The following is a 27750-nucleotide window of genomic DNA, read 5'->3' as shown; positions in this document are numbered from 1 at the left end:
TGGTCCACTCTTTCATTTTTTTAAAAACACTGGTCACAACTCCCTAAACTGACTTCATTAACCCACTGATGGGTGTGACTCCACAGTTTGAAAAACACTGAATAACTAACTATAAGCTGCATGAAGTGAGGGCCTAATATTTCTTGTTATGTCTTTATCCTCAGTTTCCAGCACAGGTGTGGTGCTGAATAATATTGTTGCAAGAAGCAATTCAAAATCTTCTCCACTTTTTTAAATAGCTAACCTGTCCAAGACATACACACATTATTGCTTAATCCTCAAAACTATTACCCTACTTTCAAGGTAATGGTCAATTCTGAACGTGTAGACACAAGTATACGTCACTTCTCTAAGACCACTAAGGTTTTTCATTCAAATTCAAGATGATTGCCCCATAAATACACTGTTGAAATCTATACTCCTGGAAACCCAGCTCATTATATATCTGTTTTCTTCATATGTATTTACTATTTATTGTGTCAGGTGTTTTACTATATACATTTAATTTTCTCAAAGAATGCAGGAGGGGAGGTACTAGCATTATTCCCATTGTACAGATGAGGAAACTGTAGTTCAGAGGAATGTACCCAAGGTCATGCAGCTCATAGTTGATAGAGATGGCATGCAAGCAGGTCTCTCTGTCTCCAGAGCGTGGGTTTTAACCACTAGTCCATCTGTGCTGCCGTCTGGGACATGCCACCAATACCAGGACCCACCATGCTCCAAACACAAGATTAAATTTCTGTTGTCACTTGAGACCGTACTTTTAAGAGGCTAAGGGGTCAGCTTGGGAAAGTACTACAATGTGCCTCCTAAGATGATATGAAATACATAGATAACCAGCTGCTTCGGTGGGAAAAGGATACGAAGTTAATGGTGAAACTGAGGAGTAGGGAGGGTTTAACTCTTTAGAAGCTGTCCTGCTAAATAGGAGAATAAGTCGGTCTAAAGCTACTGTCACAATCAAGGCTTTCAGTTACAAGTGACAGAAAACCGAATTCGAGGGAATTTATGGGCTCCAGGCACTGGAAGGCCAGGACACAGCTGGATCGGGGCTCAGATGCTGCAGGCACCACTCCAGCTGCTTTCGGACTCTTGACTGGATTTTCCTCTCCTTTTTTGGCCCCATCTTCAGACTTCACATGGAGCTAGATGGCAGAGGCAGCTCCATCATAGGCAGCGTTTGTAAAAAATCTTGGGGAATGATTACGTGTTCGTGTTCTGTGGAGAGGGCAGCATTAACGCAGAAAATGTAGTCGGAGCTCATCTACGTGACAAATAAGTGCATATAAGAACTAGTGGGGTTGGGGGTAGGGGACATGTTCCAAAACGCAGGCCTGGAGTAGGGCTCTGGACCTCGGCGATATTGCCCTTGACTTTGCTGCCCCATGCATGGTAGGGCGTTTGGCAGCTTCCATGGCAACTGTGTACTAGATGCTAGTAGCACCCCTCCACCAGCTCTAGCAACCAAAAGCATCTCCAGACATTGCCAAGTGTCCCCTGGGGGGTAGAATCATCTGGTGGAGAACCACTGGCACAGATGCTAAGCTTATGGGTGGCATTTTTCCTTCCTTTCTCTTTCCTATGGTTTCCAAATTTCCTCTAATAGTCATGGATTTCATGAATAAGCAAAGAACCTCTCATTAGGAATGTTCATGCCACTCTCTTGTTCAAAACCTTCCAGTAAATTCCCAGTATTCCTAGCCTTCCCAAGGCCTACAAAGCCCTGTGCTATGTTGCCCCTGGCTACTTCATGGACGTCTTCTCCTATCCCTTTTTGCGCTCACTCACCACAATCCAACCACTGTATTCTTCTTTCTGGTCTTCAGACGTGTCTGGCTCATTTCCACCTCAGGGCCTTTGCACATGCTGCTCTGCCTGGTGGTTCTTCCCTACCCCCTCTTCATATCACTTGTTACTCCACGTCTGAGCAAATGTCACCTCCTCCAAGAGGCCTTCCCTGGTCACCCTCTCTAGAATATTTATGTGCCCCCCAGTTTGTTGTCTGTCTCCCCACTAGAATGCTAACTCTGGGAGGGCTGGGACTTGGCTTTGTTTCTTGTTCCATACCCCAAACCTAGAACAATACTTGGCACATAGTAAATGTTCAGTAAATATTTGTGAAAGGAGGGAAAGAGGGAGGGAGGGAGGGAAGGAGGGAGGGAGGGAGGGAAGGAGGGAGGGAGGGAGGGTAGGAGGGAGGAAGGGAGGGAAGGAGAGAGGACAAAGAACAATTAAGAAAAATAAAAGCAGTAAATTCAGAAGCTTACAGTAAAGGAGCAATCCTGCAACCCACACAGCTGTGTTTCTCTCTAAATTCCATCTCATTTGGACTTGCGGTTTATGGACAAAGGTTTGCGTAGCAAACAGACTCTGGGCAGCTAGTTCCCTTTGAGGGAACACACTAATATGATTTTTGTGCTGCCTCTCTCCAGAAATACCATGCGGGTGAGTGACCTATGTTAAAACAGCAATAACATAAACAGATACTCCTTCCTCCGAGCTGGTGAGCGACTGAAGAAACTCTTGTGTTTCCTGGTGTTGTTTCCCAAACGCCAGGAAACACCCAGAGCCCCCTCGTCCTCGTTGTGGTCACATTCTCAGCCTTGGACAGAGCTGTGAGTTCCCATCAACCCTGAACTAGACCCACAAGGCAATGGCTCTGATCACGCTCAGTTCTTACTACGAGGTGTGCACAGAGCCAAGGACAGGCTGGACGGGTGGTCTGCGGGATGGACATTTTTGGCAGAGGATTTATTCTAGATTTTTTTTTGCTTTGATTTTGGGGTGAGGAAGATGCAATAGCAGTACCTTTGTATATTCTAAAGGTCAGCATGTCCTGTGGGCATTTTTCAGCCTGCGTTGATGTCCAAGTTGGGCCATGCTGGGTGAGCCGAAGGAAGTGGGTTTTTCCTTTTCTCTTCTTTTCATTCTTTTGCTATCTTAAACATTTTCTTCAACAGTTGTTTCTGCAGGCATCAGACATTTAATGAGCACCTACTGTGTGCCAGCCAGGCCCCAGCCTGGCTTTTAGAGAATCAGAAGAGGTTTAAGAACCACATAACACATTGTAGTTCCCCAGCAACCTTTACACTCTTTGGGATTCCAGTTTCTTGTGACTGTTTTTTTTTCCTTTATTGGTTTTCTTTTTCTTTACAGAAATAATTAACGTGCTCATCCTAAAATGTTAAAATGACACTGAAGTATATAGAGTAAAAAGTGGATGGTCCCCAGCTTTCCTCTTCAGCAGGATAATGGTTGGGTGTGGACTCTTGCACATGGGTTTTCCTACATACACGAGCCATCGTACACACTCATATAGTTTCCTTTTTGCAAAAATGGCATCAGACTTTGCACACTATAACTTACTACTTTCCACCTCCAGTTGTGGACGTTTTTCCATGGTAGCAAACGAGACCTCATTACTGATAGTAAGTAGTTCATTCTTCTAATCTGTGTTTTTCCTATGTTGGTTGCCTCGCTCAAGGTTCAGCAGACTTTTCCTGTAAAGGGCCAAATAGTACATATTTCTGGCTTTGCAGGCCATACAGTCTTCATTCCAACTACCCAATTCCACCAGCATAGTGTGACAGCAGCCATAGATGTATGTAAACCATGGGGCATGCTGTATTTCAATAAAACTTTATTTCCATGTCAGATAGTGGACCAGAGTTGGCCTTTGGGCCATAGTTTGCCAACCACTAACCTTTTAGTCTTCCACATTTTTTCTCATTCTCGTGTGTTCCTAAACAGATGGATTTAGGTTTGGTCTTAGTTGGGTTTTGTTTTTTGGGGGGAGGATGAAGTGGTGGGGGTGGGGGGAAAATGGATAGGGGAGGAATCACTGGTTGTTTTTTTAAAATAATGTATTACACATGCTTAGAATCTTATTTTTTCCCCTCAATGATATTCATGGATTTCGCCTCCAAGACAAGTGGAGTCGCCTCCAAGACAATATAACTCTTATTGTCTTCAATGACTGCATAAAATTCTATTGTGGGATAGACTGTCTGTATTAGTTAAGGTAATGCTACCTGCCGAAACAAATAAAACCTATAGTCTCAGAGCTTAACATAATCACAAGTGATTTCTCAATCACGTAAAGGTTAGTAACAGTGTTCCGGTAGATGGCTGTCCTGCATGGGGTCCACCAGGGGCCCAGGCTCCTTTTATTGTATAGCTCTGCCTTTAGTGCTTCAGACACAAGTCCAATCAGCAGATGGATGTGCCCAGCTGTGACAACCAAAAATGTCCAGACCTTGCCTAGTGTCCCTGGGGGCAAACTCACCCCCAACACTATATTAGCTGCTCATAGTGAGGTACCGTCCCTCTGCGGAACTTTATTGCATCCCCACCTCCACCCTGCCACACACACACACACACACACACACACACACACAAAAACGTCCTCTCCTTCCCCCTCTATCACTCTGCTACTTGTACCCCAATGCACACACATATCTCCTTTCAACTGTTCCCACTTTGGCATATAAAAGTGTCAGAGAATAAAGGTTCTCTCTTTTCCTCTCCCTCTCCCACTTACTGAACCTGAACCTGACCACCATCGAGGGGTCTCTACCCTCTGATAGTCTCCAAGCATCCCATCCCATTGAAGTCAGCAGGAACTTCAGATGCAGAGGGGTGGTGCAGGGGAGTGTCGGAAACTGCCAGCTCTGTGTTTTTCTTTGCCTTTGGAAATCTCAAGAAGCACTTGTGTGGAAAGAGTGGTAAGAAAACAACTTTTAAAAGGGCCTCTCCGGCCACACCTACCAGCTTCAGGCCAGGTCAGGAGCCTGTGCTCAGCGCAGGGGCCACAGCACACCCGAGTTTTGTTTTGATCTGTTTTCCTATCGGTATCATTTTGGGGAAGAATACAGTACTATCGACTTTGGCGATTGAACACTTACCATGCACTTGGTATATATTTGCTCATTTCATCTCACGGCAACGTTGAGGGTGGGTACTATTACTATCCCATTTTACAGCTGAAGAGATGGACGCTGAGGGAGACACTTTGCCCAAGGGAACACCTCGTAAGAGGAGTAGCTGGGATTTGATCTCAGGATTCTGCTTCTAGATAGTAATAGTAAAAGCAGCTAAGATTTATTGATGTGTTTACTCAGTGCCATGTACTCCCTGGAGAGCTTTACATGCATTAATTTATCTAATCCCCCCCAACCACCCTATGATCTAGGTATTTTTATGATTCCCATTGATGGGTGAGGGCACTGAGGCACAGAGGAGTTAAATGACTTGCCCAAGGTCACACGGCTGGACTCCATTAGTCCGGCTTGTAAGTCCTACACTCCAATGCAGAGGTGGGCAAACTATGTCTCAAGGACCAAATCTGACCCATTGCTTGTTTTTATAAATAAAGTTTCATTGAGACACGGCAATGCCCATTTATTCACATGGAGCTGCTTTACACCTACAGGAAAGTATGACCTACAAAGCCTAAAATGTTTACAGAAATATTTTATGGCCCTTTACAGAAAACGTTTGCGACCCTGCTCTAGGGCCTTTCCTGATTACCAAGCTGCCATCTGAGCAGTGGGACCCCCACAGCCTGCTGGATTTGGAGTGTATTTTGTAATACACCTCTTGTGTAAGGTTTAAACAAGTGGAAAGAAAGGCAGCATCTTAGGAGGTGCTGCGAAGGTGCCTTCAAAAAGCTGACTTCTCATCTCCGTCATGTTTCTTGGAGGTTTGCTTTAAAATTCGACCAGCAACATGTGTGCAGGTACCTTCCTCAGCCCTTGGGGACGGAAGGTAGAGGGACATAAAGAAATCTAAGACTCTTTCTTCTTGGTTTATTTAATCCCAAACAAGCAAACAAATAAATACATGCGTAAGCTATTTTAGATTGTCCTAAGTGCTCTGGAGGAATGATGAAACAGGGTGACTTGCTGGACCTCAGGGGTCTCTGTGTACTCACTGGGGATTTTTTTTTAAGTGCTGATATTCAGGCCCTACCCCCAGCAATGTCTGAACCAATTGATCTGAAGTGGGGACTGTGCATTGGTTTAAAAAGCAGCAACAACAAAACTCCCAGGGTGGCTCGAGTGTGTGGAGAGGCCTGAAGGTGGGTCACAAGTGAGGGCGAGGCAACATTCCATGCATGGTCAGGCAGCCTCCCCGAGGAGGTAACCTTGGCTAAGCCAGATGGACAAACAAGAAGAGTGCTTTAGGCTGGGGGAACAGCATGTGCAAAGGCCCAGTGGCAAAAGGGAATACGATGCCAGGGCTTCAGCATGACCAGAACTTGGGCTGCCAGGTGAGGAGAGATGAGGCCAAAGAGCTGCCAGGGTCTGGGTCTGAGAGCTCTTAAACCAGTATTGTTCAGACTGCAGGTCTTAACACATCATTGGGCCATGAAATCAATTTAGTGGGCTTTAGGCAGCACTGGGGAAAAATAGAAAAAGAGTAGAATAGAGTGTGCTCATGTGTGTCGCACATGAGGTCAGCGTGGTTTCTTGAAACTTTTATTTCAAGTTTTATAAAGGTATACACTGTACTGCATTGTAAAATGTGTTTCTTACTGTGAAGTCTCAGAGATTTTGAAAGCCACTGTTTTTAGCCCGTGTGAAAGTTTGGAATTTAGCCCAAGAGCAATGGGAGCCATTAAAGAGGTTTTAGCGGGGGCATGACAAGGTCAGATTTATGTTTAAAAATCTCACTCCAGGAGCGTGGAGAACGGATTCGGGGGAGGCAGGCATGGAGGCCGGGAGGTACCCCAGGGGCAGCTGAACTCGGTCATCAGGGAGTGAGTGGTGTCCAGTGTGCACAGGGTTGAAAGGTTGAGTTTCAAGTTCTTCTGCCTCCCACCCTTCTTTGGGGAGCCCTGACCCTGACTGGTCACCTCTCCTGTGACCCAGGTATTTCAGGCATAATGGACATTGGGCTCCTCTTTGAAAACTTCCTTTTTGCCAGACACTCTGCTAAACACTTTGAAGTATTAACTTGTTTAATACCGTTACAACAGCCCCCTTGGTAGGTAGTTATTATTCCCATTTTACAGATGAGGAAACTGAGGCCAGAGAGAATAAGGTCACAGCTACCATCAAGTTCTATAACTGGGACTCCGGCCAGTCAGTGTGGCTCCACAGTGTACTATGTTCTCCAGCATCTGTAGCGGTTACGTGGGAGCCAAATTGCCTGTGTTTGAATTTATGGGGTAATAATAGCCAAGGGTTGTCATGAGGATTTAATAAGCAACACATTCAGTGAGTAATAAAACACTTAGAGCAGTGAGCGACTAGAGCTTAGTAAATGTTGGATAGATGAGAGTTATTGGTGCTACTGCAGTTCCCCAACTTGATATCGCAAGTAAGCAGTAAAGCTGGAGTTCAAACCCACAGCACTGAGTTGCCTGGGTTCGAATCCTACCTCTGCCCCTTGCCCTGTAAGTTGTTGATGTGCGATACCAGTGTTAACTCTCGTTATTAGGTGCTCCATGCCAAGTACTTAGCACTGAGCCTGGCCTCAGTGGTGATCCCTTTCCAAGTGTGAGCTGTTGGTCTTGCTGCTCAAGGTCAAACAGGAATACAAGTGCCAGCACTTGGGTTTGGGCTCGCAGCCACTCGCTCCTGAGCAACTAAAATCCTTTTTAAAAGGGGCCAAGACACCAAGCTTGGTTTCCCAAAAGTGGGCTCAAATTAGAGCTTCAGGCCCAGGGGGGCCCCAGAGCCCTGGCCCATCTCTAGCGTCAGGAGGGTGCTGCTGAGTGACGACCACGCCAGGGCCTGGGCCGGCATGTCCATGCCACATAGTTCCGGGGTCTGACCTGGTGTGCCTTCTTCCTGTGTCGTCGGAGAACTGTTTTCCTTGGCACAGGATGGAGACAGGTGACCCCACCTGGTTGGTTCGGGCCTAGGCTTGTTCAACCTCCCAGACACCTGGTTTTGGCCCCTTGACTTCCCTAGATTGGCACAGCTTTGCCCTCTTTGGCTCCTGTCTGCCATGCCATTTCCTGCAAGCACGAGTGGCCCTTTCTAGAACGTGTTTGTCCAGTCAAGGTTGAAAGACTTCCCAAGCCACCGTCTGTTGACTTTTGTGGGAGATTCTGGCTGCTGTGGATATTTCTCTCAAGCCTCGTATTCTCTCTTGGGTTGTGGAGTCAGCTAAGGGAGCAGGGGAACTAGCCGTGGTCACAAGATGGTGTCTGGAGAGAAACCTGGTGCCCATGTTGGCCAGGGCTAGGCAAGTGAAAGAACGAGAGCGCCTGGTGAATGTTTGCGGGACTTTACAATGAAGTACACAAGTAAAGTCTTCTTGAAAATCAGGATACAAGCAAGCTAAGCTCTTACCGTCTCTTAAATTTCACTCCATTCATTCATTCATTCATTCATTCATTCATTCATTCATTCATTCATTAACATTTACTCAGCGCATGTGCTGTGCCAGGCCCTGTCCTAAGCACTAGGGATAGTGGTCGTTATGGACAATGTAGTTAGTATCTCTGTTCTTATGGAATGTGTTAAGGTCTCAAGCAGCACTGTCCGACAGAAATGTAGTTTCAGTTAGAAATGCGAGCCACATCTGTGATTTTAAATTTTCTAGTAGCCACATTCAAAAATATAAAAAGAAACAAGTGAAATTCATGTTAATAATATATTTTATTTTATCTAATATGTCAAAAATGTCATTTCAGACATATGAAAAAATGCTCAACATCACTAATCATCAGAGAAATGCAAATAAAAACCACAATGAGATATCACCTCACCCCAGTCAGAATGGCTTTCATCAACAAGACAAATAGTAACAAGTGTTGGAGAGGCTGTGGAGAAAAAGGGACCCTCATACACTGCTGGTGGGAATGCAGACTGGTGCAGCCGCTATGGAAGGCAGTGTGGAGGTTCCTCAAGAAATTACGAATAGAATTACCATATGACCCAGCAATCGCTCTCCTGGGTACCTACCCCAAAAAATCTGAAAACATTTATCCATAGACACGTGTGCTCCAATGTTCATTGCAGCTTTGTTTACGGTGGCCAAGACATGGAAACAACCAAAATGTCCTTTGATAGATGAATGGATAAAGAAGTTGTGGTATATATACACAATGGAATACTATTCAGTGGTAAGAAAAGATGATATAGGAACATTTGTGACAACATGGATGGATCTTGAGAGTATAATGCTAAGCGAAATAAGTCAGACAGAAAAAGCAGACAACCCTATGATTTCACTGATATGTGGGATATAAACCAAAAACAACAAAAGAACAAGACAAACAAATGAGAAACAAAAACTCATAGACACAGACAATAGTTTAGTGGTTACCAGAGGGTAAGGGGGTGGGGGGAGGGAGATGAGGGTAAGGGGGATCAAATATATGGTGATGGAAGGAGAACTGACTCTGGGTGGTGAACACACAATGGGATTTATAGATGATGTAATACAGAATTGTACACCTGAAATCTATGTAATTTTACTAACAGTTGTCACCCCAATAAATTAAAAAAATACACACACACAAAAACAATAAAAAATTTAATTAGAAAATGGAAAAAATATCATTTCAATAGAGTATTAATATTTTTATTTTTACTAGTGCATGATTTCACATTATTTTTTTGTACTAAGTCTTTGAGATCCAGGGTATGTTAGGACGCATCTCAGTTTGGATGAGCAGTGGTTCAAGTGCTCAAGAACCACACGTGACTTATGGCTGCTGTATAGAACCTAAGAGGAGAGGTGAGCATTACACAACTAAATACTCAGCTAATTATTCATTGCAGTGATAATTAATGCCATGAATGCAAACCTCAGGATGCAGTGAAAACTAATCCAGTAAGGGGGGAGGGTGGTAGCAACCGTAGTAGTCAGGGAAGGCTTCCTGGAGGCAGTGACATTTATGTAGAAACCTAAAAGTGAGGGAAACAGGATGACCATCAGGGCAGAGGAAACAGCTGTGCATAGACCCCAGGGTGGCAGGGAACAAACATTCCTCTAAAACAGTTTCTCAACCTTGGCACGTAGGACATTTAGGGCCACATGATCCTTTGTTGTGGAGGCGATTCTGTGCATTGCAGGACGTTTAGAAGTATCCCTGGCCTCTACCCACTAGATCCCAGTAACACCCTGCCCCAATTGTGACAACCAGAAATGTCTCCAGACACTGCCAAGTGACTTCTGCTCTAAAAAACGTTTTACTGCCAGCAACCTGCATAGCCCTTTATCCTTGTGCAGCTTGTGTCATCTTTCTGGTCTTCACTTTCCTCTTCTGTAAAAGGGGGAGACAATATTATTGATTTCACAGGTTATTTTGAGTCTGAAATGAGCCAGTATATGCAAAGCACCTAACATAGTGCTTGGCACACAATGAGCCCTTTTTTAGTATATGTGCTGCCGAAGCGAGCACTATGAGCCCTTTTTTAATATGAAGATTTGGCTCAGATGTCCCTCTGTCTTGTCTATCTTCAGCTAATAAGAACTTCTGGCTGGATTTTACCAGCACGAGTAGAATTCCATGATCCATGTTGAAATCTACCAGGATGTTGACTCTGGGAGTCAGGGGTGCCATCTGTCTTGCCCCCCACTGGATTCCCAGGAATTAGATCAGTTCCTGGCACACAATGGGTGCTCTGTAGTGCTTATGGAATGAATAAGTGACTTATCCTTGTGAATATTTATGACACTATTTGTGTAGATCTCCCTTCAGGTTTCTCTCGTTTTTTCCTTGTCTTCCTTTATATTTGTTTTTTGGCTTTGTTTTTTGTTTTTGTTTTTTTGTCTTTTACTGGGTGTATTTTATTTGTTTTTTGCTTTGTTTCTACCATCACTGTGTTTTCACTACCCCAGAAATGACAGATCCTGCAGGTTCTTCAGCATTGCTGTCAGCTGAAACTTCATCAGCTGGGCCAGCCTAACTCAGGAGCCTCGAACCTGTTTTAGTAACCCCCTTGGCCGGTTTCAGCCCCCGACGTGCCCTTTGGGGGGTGTTTAATTTTCCCCAGCAGGTTCTGGCTGGCTGTTAAACTTGGCCAATGGCAGATCTCAGCGGAGCGGGCATGCTTAAGGCTGTTGAGTTCAGGCTTCGTTTAGAATTTGGAAGTCCCTCCCCCTTTTGTGTACAAACATCATTGTCATACCATTTATTATGAAACCTAGGGGAGAGAAGGAATGCGGAGGGTCACACATGTTCCCTGAAACATAACCCTACAACAGGAAGTATGCCAGACCATCAAAGTTAGGATATTGTTCCCATCTCTAAGTCAATTTTATAAAACGTGTCTCATGTTCTTCCCCTCGGATCCTGATCTGAGGCACGATGTTAAAAAAACATCAAAATCAAGGGCTCTTGGGTTGACATGATACGTTTGCAACCACGAACTGCAGTTCTTCATGAAGAATCAGTTCTCAGGTTTTCATGGCAAACATGATGGATACACAGTGAAAGTATGTATTATAATGCAGGGTGGGTATGAACTGATGTTTTTCTCAAGGAGCCACCGTTTTGAACACTCCACTGTTTCCATTTCTGTACTGGCCTCCCCTGTAGAAATGAGAGTGTTCTACTTGCTTAAGAGTGTATATTTTGCGGAGAGGTTCTCAGCTGGGGTGATTCTAACCCCAGGGGACGTTTGACAATGTCTGGAGACATTTTTGGTTGTTACAAGTGGGGGAGAGGGGTGCCACTGTTGTCTAATCAGGAGGCAAGCAGATGTGTTGCTAAACAGTCCACAACCCACAGGTAATCCCTGCACAGCAAAGAATCGTCCAGCCTGAAATCTCGAGGGTGCCAAGGCTAAGACATCCTGAGGTTGACAGAGGTTCACTGCATCGTTGATTAAAATAGCAAAAAAGCCTGTATAGAACCTCAATGTCCATAGTCGGAGAATAGCTAAATAAACTTTGCACGTCATTTCACTGGAACACTATGCAACTATAGAAAAGAATTAGGTGGCTCTATGTGTACCGATGTTGGAAATTGCCCACAGTGTGTTTTTCAATGGGAATAAAAGCTACATAGCATATTTTGTTAAATTAACATCTGATTTTGGTGATATTAAGGAATTTTATAGGCATGATAATGGTATTATGGCTGCGTTTTCAAAAGAAGCCTTTGGTTTTTTGTTTTTTTTTTTAAAAAAATTCATACGGAAGTATTTAAAGATGAAAGTATGTTATGACGAGGATTTGTGTCTGAATATTATAAAAAGAGAAGTAGACAGGGTGGAAATGTGACTGGATTGGCCATGAGTCAATGGTTGTTGGGGCTAAGTGTTGGGCATAGAAATTCATTAGATGAATCTGGGTATTTTGAGAATTCCCCACAATATAAAGTTGCCACACACATGCGCACACACATAAATGCATTGAAGAAAATCTGGTAGGAGATGATAGATGATAGATACAGACAGATGTAGATTTCGCTCTGTGTAACAGAGAACTGAACTCATAGTGGCATAAATAGCCTAGAAGTTTATTTCTCTCTCACATAAAAACCCGATACAGCAGCTCTGCTCTACGAGGTCATTAGCGCCCCAGACTGCTTTCATCCTTAAAGTGCCACCCTTTTCCACATGGTCCAGGATGGCTTTCCCATCACATCACATTCTAGCAAGTAGGAATGGGGACAAGGGGAAGGTTCGCCCCACTGCTTTAAGTATATGACCTGCATGTTGAATGCATTGCTTTTGATTCCATCCTGACCATAATTTGGTCACATGACCACAACCTAACTGCAAGGGAAGTTGGGAAATTCATTCTGGGTGGCTGCATGCTCTGCTAAGAATCAGGAATTCCTTTCTGGTAGAAGAAGGGGAGAAGAGAAAGAACACTGAGGACCGCCTAACAAACGCTGTCACAGGCTACCTCACACTGAATGATGGTTAGCATAGACGAGTGGGCTTAGGGGAACTTTATCTGTTTACTTTATATGTTGCTCTGTTCAACTCTTGTACCATGGTCATATATTTATTTTTCTTTTGTAAAAAAGAATTAAATACTAAAAATGCTATTGATAAATGGTGCATACATGATTCTTGTGTATAAGACTATGAGGCTGTAGGGTCCTTGTTCAGCATTCATTTAACTGCTACCTATTCGCTGACTGTTTAGTGCCAATTACAGTGACTGCACTAGATGCCAAGGATGCAGGAGGGAACAAGACAGACATAGCCCCACCCCCAGCCCAGATAATGAACAAATAAATATGCAGCATAATTTAAATAGTGACAGACTTGTAAAGTCAGATACCATAGGGTCAGGGATGGAAAGTGGGGGGAGTGGTGGTTGGAGAGATGGGGGAATGGGTTTGATAATATCAGGGAAGGCAGTTCTGAGAAGGTAACATTTGAAAAAATACCTAAATGGAGTGAGAGAATGAATCAGGGAAAGGTCTAGGGAAGAGGATTTGTGGCGGAAGGACCAGCAAGTGCAATACCATGAGATGGTTTGAGTAATAGCAAAAGGGCAGTGACCCGCAGGAGAGGCAGTAAGGGTGGAACTTCCAGGAGATGAGATTGGAGGGGTACTCAGGGTCCACATCATGGGGGGCCTTGAATTTAGGTGTTATATGAAGCCATTTATGTCAGTATGGCCATTTTTCCTAATCATTTGTGATCATTTTCAAAATGTGGAAAAATATTCCATTGACATAACGTGATGCAGTGAAATGAGATGTTTGTTCCAGCTTTGCCTGTCATTACCTGTGGGACCTGAGGACATTTATTTAACTAGATGGCCTCTCAGTTTCTTTACTTGTAAGGGTGGAGAAAAGTTTACTCTGTATCCTATTCTGTTCTAAGAACTATATAAGTAGTCATTTCATCCTAGGAGACTGGTACCGTTTTTATCCCCATTGGACAAATGAGAAAATTGAGGCAGAGAAGTGAAGCAAGATCCCATACCACTGGTAAATGGTAGAGCCAGGATTTGACCCAAGTACCCAGGCACCTGAGCTATGTATTCACCCCAAACTGTTCCAAATTCCTGCTGGCTCTGCCCACCTCACAGGCTGCTTGGGAGAGTGCAGAGAAGAAAGATTTGGGACAGCAATTTGCAAGAATATGTATTAATATTCTTGTAATAGTCCTCTCTCCTTAAAAATTTTTTAAAAATTTCTAAACCCTAATGAAATCATTGATTCAACCCATGAGCATTAGTGGATGAAACCATTAGCTCAGAGGTTTATGGGGGAACTCAGAATGGATGGAAGGAGAGTGGAGCCACCCAGACCCACTGGCCCCTATCAGTATCGGTAGAAAGGGGGCACCTGGACACCTAGCCCCTCCTGATGTGATCCAGTGGGAAGAGCTCTGAAGCATGACTGCCTCCCCACCCCCCCATTAATCTGAACCTATTCACATTTTAAAGCTAATTTATGGGAATACAATAGAAAGAGAAATAAGTTAACACTACTATGAGGAAACAAACAGAAAAATCTAGAACATGAGATATTCTGCAAGACAGCTAACCTAGTTCTTTCAGCATGTCAATTGTCTGTTTAAAAAGGAGGGAGAGGATATTCTAGATTAAATACATGTAAGAAACACTATAAGCAAATGTAATGTGTGGACCTTATTTAGACCCTGAATCTTACACACCAACCTTAAATGGCCATGTGGAGACTGTTGGGAGGGGGTGGGGGTAGAATACGGACTGTGTTTAAGATGGCACAGAAAGATGGTGAATTTTGTTAGGTGTGATAGTGGAAAGCGTCCATATTTTTTAATGAAGCGTGGCAGATAAAGAGACTTCAAGTTCAGATTTGTTTTTGAAATTTCATCAAAGAGGAAAAGAAACAAACCAAAAAGCTTAGAAGAGCCAAGTGAGGTAAAATCTTGAAAATTGTTGAATCTGAGTGATAGGGGCTTAGGGATTCATTTTACTATCCTGTCTGCTTTTGCATCCGTTTGAGATTTTTTATTTTAAAAAAAACTGCTAGCCCCTGCTCATCATGTAGCCACCTTACAAAAAAAGGGGGGTGAGGGGAGAGAAAAAAGTCACTGTATGAAATTGCATAAACCTCAAAACAAGAAGAAAAACATTTAAAAACTCATGAATCATTGCATGGCCCATTCAATTTCGGGGTAATGATGTAATTAGAGGAGATCAGTCATTAGGGAAGATTAATTTTAAGACATCTGCTGCTGTCGGTGGCAGATGGCAGAAGAGTAGAACATTCAGAGTCAGACATCCTGGCTTTCAATCCATCTCTGCTACTTATCAGTGATTTTAGGCAAGTGACTTAAACTTCCTGTCCTCACTCTTCTCATCTGTAAAATGGGGTCTGAGTTCTGTCGATCTCATAGGGGCTACTGGGAAAATGAAGTGAGCTCAAGCGTGAATAGCACTTCAAACAGTGCTTGGTTCCTAAACAGCATTTATCGCATGTGAGCTATTATCGGTTTCAGTTTTGTAGTGGTCAGTGCTTCCTGGGGACTCAAATAATGAGTTGGGTAGAATGAAGCTATTCTAATAGCCAGTTTTTCAGTATCCAGTTTCTCTTACCATTTCTCCAGTATTTTTCTCCCATCCATTCCCCTTTACTCAAATGAAAATGCTCTGCTCTGGAATCTCAGAATGAGTCTCTCCGTGGTTTAAGACGGTTTACAACGGGTCCAGGTCATTGAGGTCGGCTGTGGTTGGCTGAGCAAGAGGAAGAGGAGCAGTGACTGCTGACGATGCTGCCGGGGTATCTACTGAGGGTGGTGACCATAAACTCAGAGCAAAACGCCTTTGCAGTCTGAGAGACACTCCGGCTGCTGCTTGCTCGCTTGCCTCTTGGTGGAGGGGGTTTTCTGGGGCTCCCTGTGGTGGCCTCCAGGCATTTGACATTCTCCAGCCATCACTCGCAGGGGCAGGCCTTCCCTTCAGTCAGAGTCGCGGTGTTTTGCTTTGTGCCTTGTTTCATTGGTTATGGGTTGGGTTTGTTTTGTTGTTGGTTTTGTTGGCTCTGCATGAGAAATATTCTATAAAGTTCTGCATTTTGCTCCAGGGCCCTGTTGAACCCAACCTGAAATCAGTAGAACGTGTGTGGTCCTGTCCTGTTCGGTCACTGCACATTGGGTACTTTTTTGAAGGTTGCCTCTTATGGGCCTAATGAATATTGGAAAACACATTGTAAAATGCAGGCATCTGAACTTGAGTCATGTTAGAAAAAGAAAAAGAAAAAAAGCCAACCTCAAGAGGTCATATACTGTATGATTCCATTTATATAATGTTTTCAAAATGCCATCTTCGAGCTGGAGAACAGAGCAGTGATTGCCAGGGGTTAGGGGTGTTTGGGGGAACGAGGTTGGTGTGTCTGTGAGGAGACAGCACAAGGGAGATCTTTGTGGTGATGGAGTAGTTCTCTGTCTCGATGGTAGTGGTGGTTGCACGAATCTACATGTGTGATAAAATCACACACACACACACACACACACACACACACACACACACGGCACCAATGTCCATTTCCTGGTTTTGATATTGTACTGTAGTTATGTAAGATGTAATCACTGGGGGTAAATTGAATGAAGGGTACCCAAGACCTCTCTGTACTATTTTTTTTTATAACTTCTTAAGAATCTATAATGAAATCAAAATAAAAAGTTTTTTTAAAAAAAATCCCGTGGACGGCAAAACTGGATTAGCGAAAACAAAGGGCCCTTGTTTTACATGCTATCAGGAATGAGGGAAGCATAATAAAACCCTCCCATCGACCATTTTTATTCTGCACCAAGTTCCCACAAATGAGAATTTATCAACCCTGAGTGAGAGGGTTTGGTCTGGGGCTAAAATTCTAGGCCCTGGGCTGGTGGTCCTTTCTGACATGACTCCTTAGAACATACTTCTCTTGACAGAACGATGGTGCTAAGGAGTAGACTGCCGAGGAGACATATTAAAATAATTGTTCATGTCTTCCCAAGAGAGTTTGGGGTAAAAACTTTCAGATCAGGGAAGAGAGGCTGTACAGGGGTGAGGATGGGACATCGCCATTGGGAATATAAATGGGATCAGCCACCCTGAGAGGCAATTTACAAATGTCCGTTACAATCTTAAAGGTAGACCGAGCAGTTTTACTTTAGGGCATCATTCCTAGAGACCTATATGCATGTGCACCCAAAAAAGCCTGTCCCAGGCAGTGTGGCATTTAATGACAAAACTTGGGAAACCTGGGGACTAGCCGAAAGAAGTGTGGTATAGACATACCTGGGAAATCTATGCAAGCAGTGAAAAAGAATAAGCTAGATCTCTGTGTCATGACATGGAAAGAACATCAAGATACTGTATTATCAGAGTGAAAAAAAATCCTAGAACAGGATGTACAGATCCGGGACATTTATAAAAATACATTCATAAAGCACATTTATAAAATACTGTGTGTCTTTCAGGATGCAGGTGGATGTTTCTGTGTGTTTATGACCAGAAAAAAGGTCTTCAGAAATATTTATCCTGTTAGTCATTGTGGGTACAGCTGGTGGGAGATATAGCCAAAGGCAACTGCCATTTTATCTAAAATTTAAAAATTTATTTACAAACGTTTTGAGGCATTACTTGGGTGGTTCAAATTTTATGTTAAGAAAGAAAAGGCAATGTAGTTATTTTCTCAGTTCTAGGAGCATCTGTGCGGCTCTAAAGTCCAGCTATCTGGGGTCACCCACTGATGAATGCCACCTGATGGTGAATAGCAAATCCCACTCTCAAATGTCAGCTTCATGAGAGCAGGAAACTTGTCTGTCCGATTCGACACTGTATCCCCAGTGCCTGGAACAGTCCATGACTTTTTTAAAAAAATGACATATATTAGTGAGCAAGAACAGCCTTTCTTTTTTGGTATGCGATATGCATAGTCAGTGATTCTAAATGATTGGCAGCCTGACTCCGTGAATGAAGCAGTGAATGAATTTGGCATCGACTGTGTCCCTACTTTATCTGCCTCCTTCTTCGCTTTTGGAGAAGAGGCTGAAAGCACCTTGTTCGTCACCTGTGTATTCCAGCCCTGATCCCATAATTTCTATTAAGTGACACCTTCCCCATTGCAAGGGAGATGGGGTTGGGGAATGGAGATGTGGACGGGAGGAGGGGCTTGTGACCCCACCACTGTAGCATGTGGGGTCCTTGCCAATGGATGGTGAAGTCGGCCATGTGACAGCAGTCACTGATTTTCACTGGCTGCACCTACAGTTTATTCCTGCTCTCCCTTTCACACTGAACTCCAAGGTTGTGATGCGCGTGTATTGGAATGGGGGTCACAGTCTTCTAACACTGTGCTACTCAAGCATAGTCTGTGGCCCTGCACTGCCTTCCAAGGTTCCGTTCCAGTGGGACAGAGCAGCTCTTCTCCAGCAGTTCATCCTGGGCCTCTCATTGGCCTCCATTGACTCCTGACCACCACCCCTGAGCCAATCACTGTAGACCGAGCGATGGGAGATGTTAATTGCCAGGCTCAGGGCCTGTTACTAGTAGGGTCAGCCCCACTCAAGCCACATGGACTGAGAGGCAGTTTCCCCAAAGAAAGAAAGGATGCTATTGCCACAAGACCTAACAGGCCAAAATGCCAGGAACCCACGGCCCCTGCCATGCTCCTCCTCAAGCCATGATTTCTCCTCTTTGCTGTGGCTGTAGACATTGCCGCATTCTCCTCCTGCTTTCTTAGCTCAAAGCAAGGCCATCATTTTGCTATATATACATGTATCAAATCATCTCATTGTACATCTTAAACTTATACACTATGTCAATTATATCTCAATAAAGCTGGGAAAAAAATAAACCTACAGGGAGGGAGGAAGAAAACAGGACTGCTAACGGCATGACAGCCAGGCAGAGCTTAATAGTGTGATAGTCATAATTAACAAACACATTGTGCCATTTGCACAGGAGCTTTTGGACCATTTCTCCTTTCTGGGATGGCCTGGGGACAGTAGCATCCAACATCCATGTACTTCTGCCGCGTACAGTGCTAATGCTGGGAAGAATAGTAATCCAGGGGGGTCTCAAACTCGTGCCTGGAGGGGCCAGGCAGGAATGTAAACGAGTGCCCCGTCTGGGTGGTGACAATGGCAGTGACCCGCACTTAGCGGGCACTTGGTAAATATTGCATTTATTACTCGGTAAATGAATGCATTTATTCATACAGCACATTCATTCATTATACCACAAATATTTATTAAACAGCTCTCAAGGGCCGGGCCCTGCAGATTTGGGGAATGTAATGGTGGATAAAACAGACAAACTCCCTGCCATCAGGGAGCTTACAGTCTGGTAGGGAAGACAAGCGGATATTAAATAACATACAAACACTCATAAAAATTGTTATAGTGACTGGTGTACAAAAGGGTGAGTTATGGCCCTGTGGAAGCTGCTGAAGGGGAAGGCGCCCTACTCAGGAAGGGCCTGGGAAATCATGCTAGAGCTGAGACCTCTGAAGGGTGAGCAGGAGGGAATGGTGTCCCAGGCAGAGGGAACAGTATGCGCAGAACCTCACGACAAGAGGGAGCGTGCAGGAAGAGAAAGGCCAGTGTGCTAGAATGAGACGTTGAGTGAAGGGAAGCCAGATCAAAGCTGTGTTCAGAAGTCTTTGCTTCATTCTAGGAATAGCAGAAAGCAATCGGAGGAGGTTATGAGTAAGGATGAAGTGAGAGGGGCAGGTTCGTTTATGTTGTCAGAAGTCCCTCAGGCCGCTGTGCAGAGAACAAACTAGAGGGAGGACAGCATGGCCCCAGGGAGATCTGGTTGCAGGTTGAAGTGGTTGTCCAGAGAGGGTGGTGGCTTGGCCCTGGGCGATGGCCATGGAAATGGAGAACAATTGGTTCCATGGATGTTTAGGAGGTGAACTTGATGACACCTAGTGATGGATTGGATATGAGAGCTTAAGAAGAGGGAGGAGGGGTACGGTCCTGGGCTTTTGGTGTAAGCAACCGCACCCCTGAGACAGGGGAGACCGGGCAGAGCTCGTTTGCGCTTAGCAGATGTATTTCGAACTGAAATCAAATGAGGGTGGTGGAGGCGGCCAGAAACGTCCAGGTTTGGGCCACAGCTGCTGTCTATCCAGAAGCCTGTGATTGCTGTCAGCAGGTTTGGGTTTCTAAGCCCTGGAAAGATGCTGGGAGTTGGCCTTCTCTAGAGTCCGGTTGGCCGACTGGCCATCTGTCCCCTCCATCCAGCAGGCAGGGCCACTGTTCTCAGCCAAGGTAGCCAGTGAGCTCACGGGGGTGTGGAAAGGTGAGTCTCCCACCCGCCTGGGACCCTCCATCTGCTTTTGATCCTTTCCAGCCTTTGAAGTTGCCCCCACCCCCCACCTTCCAGCTGTCATCTCTCCAGCTCCTCTGCAGCCTCACGCTCCCCCAATGTTCCTCAGTCCCCCGGGACAGGGGTGGTGACAAGGGTAACAAATGGTGCAAGCCGCTGGCAGCAGCCGACCAAGGAGAAGGCCAGAGGGCGGGGCTTCCGAATGCCTCTTTCTTCCCTCTCCTCTTGGCCTGGTTCTGAAGCAGTGGGGGTGTCGGGGGTTTTGCAACAGGGCAACTGGGGGGGGGGGGTTGTGTCGTAAATGAATCCCATGCCTCTGCTTCCTTCAGGAAAGAGAAGCTAAGTCTTTCTCCTCCCCCCAGACTCTATTAGACTGTCTGATTTCTCTCTTCCCTCCCCTGCAAAGAGGATAAGCTGGTCTCCTATTTCAGATAATTGTGACGAGGGGAGAAAAGGGAGAACAGGAAGGAAGACTCTCCCCAAATTGCAAGAGAATTCAACTCTGCCCGTCAGGCCACAATAGGAACCAGTGGTTGCCCCGACTAAGATCCTCATGACAATTCCCATTGTCTACCTGGAATGTATATTTTAAGCTTTTGTCTGTGCGAATGCAAATCATGTCAGTATTTGTTGACAATTAAAAACCCTTTGTTGAGCACCCACTCACTCACACCTTCTCAGACTTAATCCACAGGATAACCTACCAGGAAGGGCGCTATTATTTCTCCATCCTTATGGATGAGGCTCGGTGAAGTTACATAACTTGCCCAAGGTCATACAGCTGGCATGACAACGTAACTGGGATTTGAGCCCCTGTAGCAGATGACAGAGCCAGTGCTCTGACTGAGTGGGAGCTGGATAGACCCTGGGTTCAGATTCTGACCCAGTTTGACTTGCAAGCTGTGGTTAAGACCTCAGACCCTGGAGCCAGACCACCTGGCTGGGAATCCTGGCTCCAGCACTAACTACCAGGTCACTCGGTGAACCTCAGTCTCCTCATCTCTACCCACTTCATAGGATTAAATAAACTGATATATGCAAAGAGCTCTTGGCCCTAGAGTAAATGCTCTTTAAGTGTTAGCTATTTTTATTTCTATTATCTGTAAAGCAAGCACTATAATCAGGTCCAGGTTAAGACCTTCAAAGACCTCAAAACACCAAAGAGATCAGCCTCCCTCCTCTACTGCCCCATGTAATTCAGTAATACAACAATATGACCCATAACACACAAACACAAAACTCACCCTGTGCTGAAATTTTAAAAGCTTCTTTTTAGATCTTCTTGGCTGAATAGGATATGTTCACTAAATAGGAATGATTCACATTTTCTTGGTGCCTATGCTTTGCTCAGACCTAAATCTGTGTTTAGTCGTCTGGTTGGGAAATAGAGGGAGGATAATTATATCTCCCAGGGTGGTTGAGAGAATTAAAGGAGATAATGTAAAAGTGATCAGGAAAATTGCCTGGCATGTAATAGGTGCTTAGGAAATGAGAGCTACAATTAGACTTTTTTTTGGAAGCGTTTTTCTCACTGTTCGTATTGCTATCCTTTTGGTTTGCATCTGCAAGATAGCAGTGGCCCATAAGCGATAGCTGGCAGCCGGAAAGAACAAATTGTCTGGTCCTTAAATTAAGGACCTGCTTAATTCGTGAAGACTAACATTTCTATTGCTTCATCTTTGTTAGCAACATTTGTTTGCCATGCAAATTAATTGGGGAAGGACAAACTAATTGTTATATCTTCGCGGGTTGATTCTTTCATCATTGCTGTATGTTCCTCTAAATCTCCATAATGGTTTTTATTTTCAAGTCTATTTGAAACTATTTCTGCTTTCTTTTATCTAATATTTGCATCATGTGGATTTTTCCCAATATTTAGCTTTGAGTCTTTGTATGTCTTTATATTTTAAAAGGATCTCTTGTAATAATCAAGTGTTTAGTTTTTTTTTAAATCTAGTCTTATAATCTTTGTCTTTTAATGGGAGTATTTATTCTGTTTACATTTAATGTAATTATTGATCAATTTGAATTTAAATCTGTCATTTTATCTTTTTCTATTTGTTCCATCTCTTCTAAGTTTATTTTTTCTTCTTTACTTTCTTGCTTTCTTTTGGATTAATCAAGTATTTTTATTATTCCATATTCTCCTCTATTAGCTTGTTTATAGCCATTTATTATTATTATTCTCTAAGTAGTTACCTTAAGATTGCAGTATACATCCTTGGTAAATCTTAAAGTTTACTATAAATTAGTACTTTTACCCCTTCCAGGAACATAAAATCTTAGAACATGTTTACTTCGTTTATCCCCTTACCATGCACGTATTTACCCTTTTATGTTGCTCTCCATTCCTTGCTGAGTTTTCAATCTTCTAGAACATTCTTTTGTAATTTAGGTCTACTGGTGGCAAATAATCCTAATTTTGATTTGTTTCATTCTTGTCATCATTTTTAAAGGAGATATATATATATTTTTTCTTTTTCTTTTTCTTTTTTTTTTTTTTTTTTGCTGGCCTAAAATTCTACATTGGCAGATGAAATTCCATTGCTTTCTGATATTCATTATTTCTGTTGAGAAGTCTTATTACTCCTTCTTTAAAGATATCTTGTGTTTCATTTCCCCTCTGGGCTGCTTTTAAGATTAATATGTTCTCACACATATGCAGTTTGACTATGATATATATATATATATATATATATATATATATATATATATATATATATGTATGTATATGTGTATATACATGTGTGTGTGTGTGTGTGTGTGTATATATATATATATATATATATATACACCCAGGAGTGTTTTTCTCTGTATTTATCCTGCTTGCGATTCACAGAACTTTTTTATTCCTTTGGCTTGATATCTTTCATCAGTCTTGGAAACTTATCTGTCAGTTTTCCATTAAATATTGTTTCTGACTTGTTCTCTCTCTCCTCTCCTTGTGTGGCCCCTATAACATGTATGTTAGACCTTTTCTCCATGTCCCATTTGGTTTATGCTTTTTTAAAAAACCTTGTTTACAACCTTCCTTTTGAGATTTGTCTACTGACTTATCTTCCAGTTCATTAATATTTTCTTCTGCTATGTCCAATCTGTGGTTCAACTGCTCTATTGAGTTCTGAATTTCAGTTATTGTATTTTCAGTTTTAGAATTTCCATGAGATTTTTTTTTTAAAGATTCAAGTTCTCTAGTAGCATTCTATACCTTAAATCTATTTTCTTGATCATATTATCAAAGTTATTGGGGAGTCCATGTTTGATAATTCCAATATCTGAATCTTATTTGGGTTTGGTTTTGTTTTTGTCTTGGTTTCTGATCATTTGGTCTTGTCTCCTTGCATGCATGGTAATTCTCTTTTTTAAATTAAATGCTAAGCATTGTGTATAAAAAATTATGGGGACTCTTGAATATGACATCTCCCCCCAAAAGAAAAGTTACTTTTCTTCTGGCAGGTGGTAATAATAGAGGCAAATCACTTTTATCCAATAAGGGATTAACATGACTCAAGGCACGATCTATTTGGTTTGCCCTGATTCCAAGGGAGTCACCCTTCAGAGATCTCAGTTAAAAGCCTGGTGTGTTTACCAAGGCCTCTCATCCTGAAGGGCCATGAACTCCAGTATTTTCCTCCCTAGTACTGGGAGATTACCAAAAGCTCTCTTTCATTTCCTGCCTTCTTAGCTACCCTTTTCTGCTTGACTTCTCTGCCTCTCACTCCACCCAGCTTAGGTATCAGCAAATGCCTCAAAGGTAATGACTGTCAACAATATTAGGCTCACTTCTCTGTGGCTCTCATATCTCTAGGATCTTTGCTTGGGCGCTAGCTGCTTTAGTAGCCCTGAATTCCAATTTTTGTCTCCCCAGGCCAATGAAACTGGAAAACTCTAATCTTTTTCCCCTCTGCGCTTATAAATTGGCAAACGTCTTGCAAGGAAAAGTGGTAGAGGTCAGAGTTAACTGTCCATTTCTCATCTCTCTGGGATCTTGAGCCCTCAAGCCCTGCCTTGGTTGTCCCCCGATGCCTTAAAACAATGTTTTGTAGCTTTTATTTTTTATTGTGATAGTGAGATTGAACCAAAAACACAAACTATCTCATCACAGCTGGGAGATAAATTCAGTTAGAGAGTTTAATACACATTAGGGGAAATGGCTTATTTTAATTTTCTCCTATATTGGAGAAAAGTGCAACTTTAAGCCATATTAAATAGAAGACTTCAGATGAATTGAAGACTTAAATATGAAAGGTAAAATTCCAAATCAATAGCTTAAAATGTAGATAAACCTTAATATTCCAGGGTTAGGGGGAAAATTTACATTTAGAAAAAGAAGAATTATTGGACAAATATTTAAGAATTTTTTGTGGCACACGACACCATAAATTAAAAAAAAAACACAGACAAATGAAAGATTAAGAAAAGAAATTTACAGCCTCTAAAGCCAGAAGTGAGCCAATACCTAAACGCTACAAGGCACTCCAGCAAATCAACAAGAAAAGAAAATCCAGTAGAAAAATGGGCAAGGATAATAAATATGAATAGACAATTCCCAGAAACTTATATGCCCCATAATTACGTGAATATATGCTCAAACTCACTAGTAATCATAGAAGTACAAATGAAAACAAATATGAGATACCATTTTCCACCCACTGGTTGGACAAAAATTAGAAAGCTGGACAATGCCAAGTGTTAGCAAGAATTTATGAAACAAGAATGCTATGCACTTCTGGTGGGAATCTATATTAGCACTGGAATTAGGAAGAACAGTCTGCTACTACTTGGTGAAGTCCAGTTCACATGCCAAAGAAATTCTCCTCAAATATATATATCCATTTTAGGAATGTATGTATGTATCTATATACACATATGTAGACACACATAAATAAATATGTGTTTTATTTAAATTAAGATGTTTATTGCAGCACTGTTTCTGGTGGCAGAGAGATGAAGGCTTCTTAGGTGCTCATCACTAAAGCATGCATAAATACGATGGCGTGGTGCACAGCATGGAATTGTAGCCACAAGCTGGATAACCATCCAGCAATATGTATCCATTTTTAAAAATAGTGCAACGTGAAAAAAAAGTAATAAACACAATGCGATCTCACATACGACACTATTCATATTAATGAAAACACGTCACACATAAAACAACATGGCATCATTTATAAGGAGACAGATTTAATACATTAGAGTCACTGTCTTCTTAGAATGGGGTGGATAATGAGAAATTTTTTAAAATCTTGTTGAAAGAAGCTGATCACTCAGTTACAGATTTACAGATTTCCTGCCTCCCTCCCCAGTCCCTCTCTTCCTCCATTCCGTCCTTCCTCCCATCACGTGTTAATCAGATGACAGAATGGACAGGCTTCTGTATCACGTGCTGTGGGGGAAGTATAGATGATTTCCATGTTGCTCGGCCTCCCAGGACCTTAGGCAAGATGTGAAAACACCAAAAGTGGTCGCAGCCATCCTCTGTCCCAGAGTTGAAACTCACAAACGCATTCCTGATCTGCTGTAAATGTCAACAAATGCTGTTTGGATGTGCTAAGAGCTCTTGAGAAGGACAGCGACACTCAGGAAAGTAAATAAGCTATGAGACTCAGTGTCACATTGCTGTTTCTTTCCTCATCAGGCTTTTTCTTCTGTATGCCGTGGCTCTCAAATGCAAAGGCCTATAGGGTCGGGAGGGAATATAAATTGAAAAAGAGGACCAAATGTGAGAGGTGAGGGACGGGTGGGGACTGAGGCAAACTGGAACCCATGTGCCTTGACTGTCTTGATCTGCCACTACCAGCTCCTGCTAATTGTTGTCATGCAGAAATGTGACAGTCATCTTCCATTTTCAAGAGAAGCTGAAAAATCTAGATTTTTTTTTAAATGTGAAATTGCTTCATTTTAAAATATTGGCCATGACTTCAAGTATTTTAAAACCCTGAAGAGGGGGGAAGATAATTCATTTTGTTTTTTACTGGATTTGGTCATTTAGCTAACAATTGGCTGCGAACAGGTACCCATATTCATGGCATCTGTATATATAGAGACCAAAGCTATTTTTTTCATCATTCTTTATTTTTTAACCTTGAATTATTTGCACATACCCAAAAGGATGAAGGGAATGAGTTTGGATAAAATGCAGACTTCTGGCACCCACCACCAGACAACAGGTTCAAGGTCTATTTGCTGAGTTCCATACAATCTATATGCGTTGATGTGTTAAAAGAAGGAGACACCAAGACCTCTCTCCTGGAGTACCTGTGGCATTTGGGGGACAAGAAAACAGGCACACAGCAGGCATGTATACCTGGGAACATTTAGGAACCAAACGTGTATCAGCTCCTGTAAAGATACACACAGTAGACGCTGATTTGTGTGGAATTCTTTCATCAGATTTAAAAGTATATATGAAGTACTTCCTATGAGTAAATCCTGGGATAAGTGATTTCTTTCTTTTTAAAAAAATATTAAGTATTTCAGGTACACAAGAATGTATAGTAACCATACTACAGTGATATGCCCATCATCCTGCTTGCTAACTAAAACCGGGATTGGCAAACATTTTCTGCCAGAGAGTAAGTATTTTCAGCTCTGTGGGTGTCTAACACCCTAATTCAGAGGTTGCAGTGTAAAAATAGGCATGGACAATCGAGTAAACCAATGAGCAGGACTGTGTGCCAAGAAAACATTACTTATGGACACTGAAATTTGAATTTTACGTAATTTTCACATGTCATGAAACGTTAACCTTGTTTTGATTCTTTCCCCAGCCATTTAAAAATGTGAAAGCCATCCTGAGCTCACGAGGCACACAAAAACAGGCTGGATTTGGATGGGCCATAGTTTCTATCAACCCCTGAACTGAAATGTTACACAGTTGAAGCCCCCCGGGTACCATTGCCCAAACTGCATCCCCTTACTATTCCCAGAGTTAGCCATTCTCCTGAAATCAGTGTGTGTCATTCCTACACATATTATTATCTTTTTATTGCATGTGTCTATATTCCAAAACAGTGTATAATATTGATTTGTATATTTTGCACTTTGCAGAAATGGTGTCATACTTTGGGTACCCTTCTGCCTCTTTGCTCTGTACTTCGTTTGGCAATCTGTCCATCATGCTGTGTGCTACCCCAGCTCCATCTTTTTCACGGCTGTATTGTATTCCATTACGTGAGCATACTGCCTCTGTTTATTCATTTCCATGGTAATGAATGGGCATTTAGGCTGCTGCCTTCCAAGTCCTTTCTTTACACGTATCATCTCTTTTCACCTTCACCGTGACGTTGTCAGGGAGGTACTTTGATAATCCTCATTGTCCAGATGGGAACACTTTTGACTTAGAGCCATCTGGTAACTTATTTACGGTAGTGTGTAGTGACAGTGGAGTTTGAATCCACAACCGTTTCCTGGTGTAATCTGTGTTTATAACCGTGTCGCCATCCATCGGTACATTGTGTTTTACTAACACAATGGTAACAGATCCTGGCCTTGGACACTGATGCGCAGTTTCCAAGGGCTATACACTTAGCCCTCTCGGAGCGCAACTCGAATCAGTGTCAA

At 42.9% G+C, this 27750-nt stretch overlaps 1 protein-coding gene across 1 annotated transcript in view; it reads left to right on the top strand.

Annotated features, from left to right (window-relative positions):
- The window catches only part of EYA2 (EYA transcriptional coactivator and phosphatase 2), a 224478-nt gene that overhangs the window by 41614 nt on the left and 155114 nt on the right, over positions 1-27750 (top strand). The window lies entirely within an intron of this gene.

Source organism: Rhinolophus hipposideros (genome assembly GCF_964194185.1).
Source record: "Rhinolophus hipposideros genome assembly, chromosome: 22".
NCBI lineage: Eukaryota > Metazoa > Chordata > Mammalia > Chiroptera > Rhinolophidae > Rhinolophus > Rhinolophus hipposideros.
Note: the sequence above shows the minus strand (reverse complement) of the source record. Positions and strands in the feature narration are given on the sequence as shown.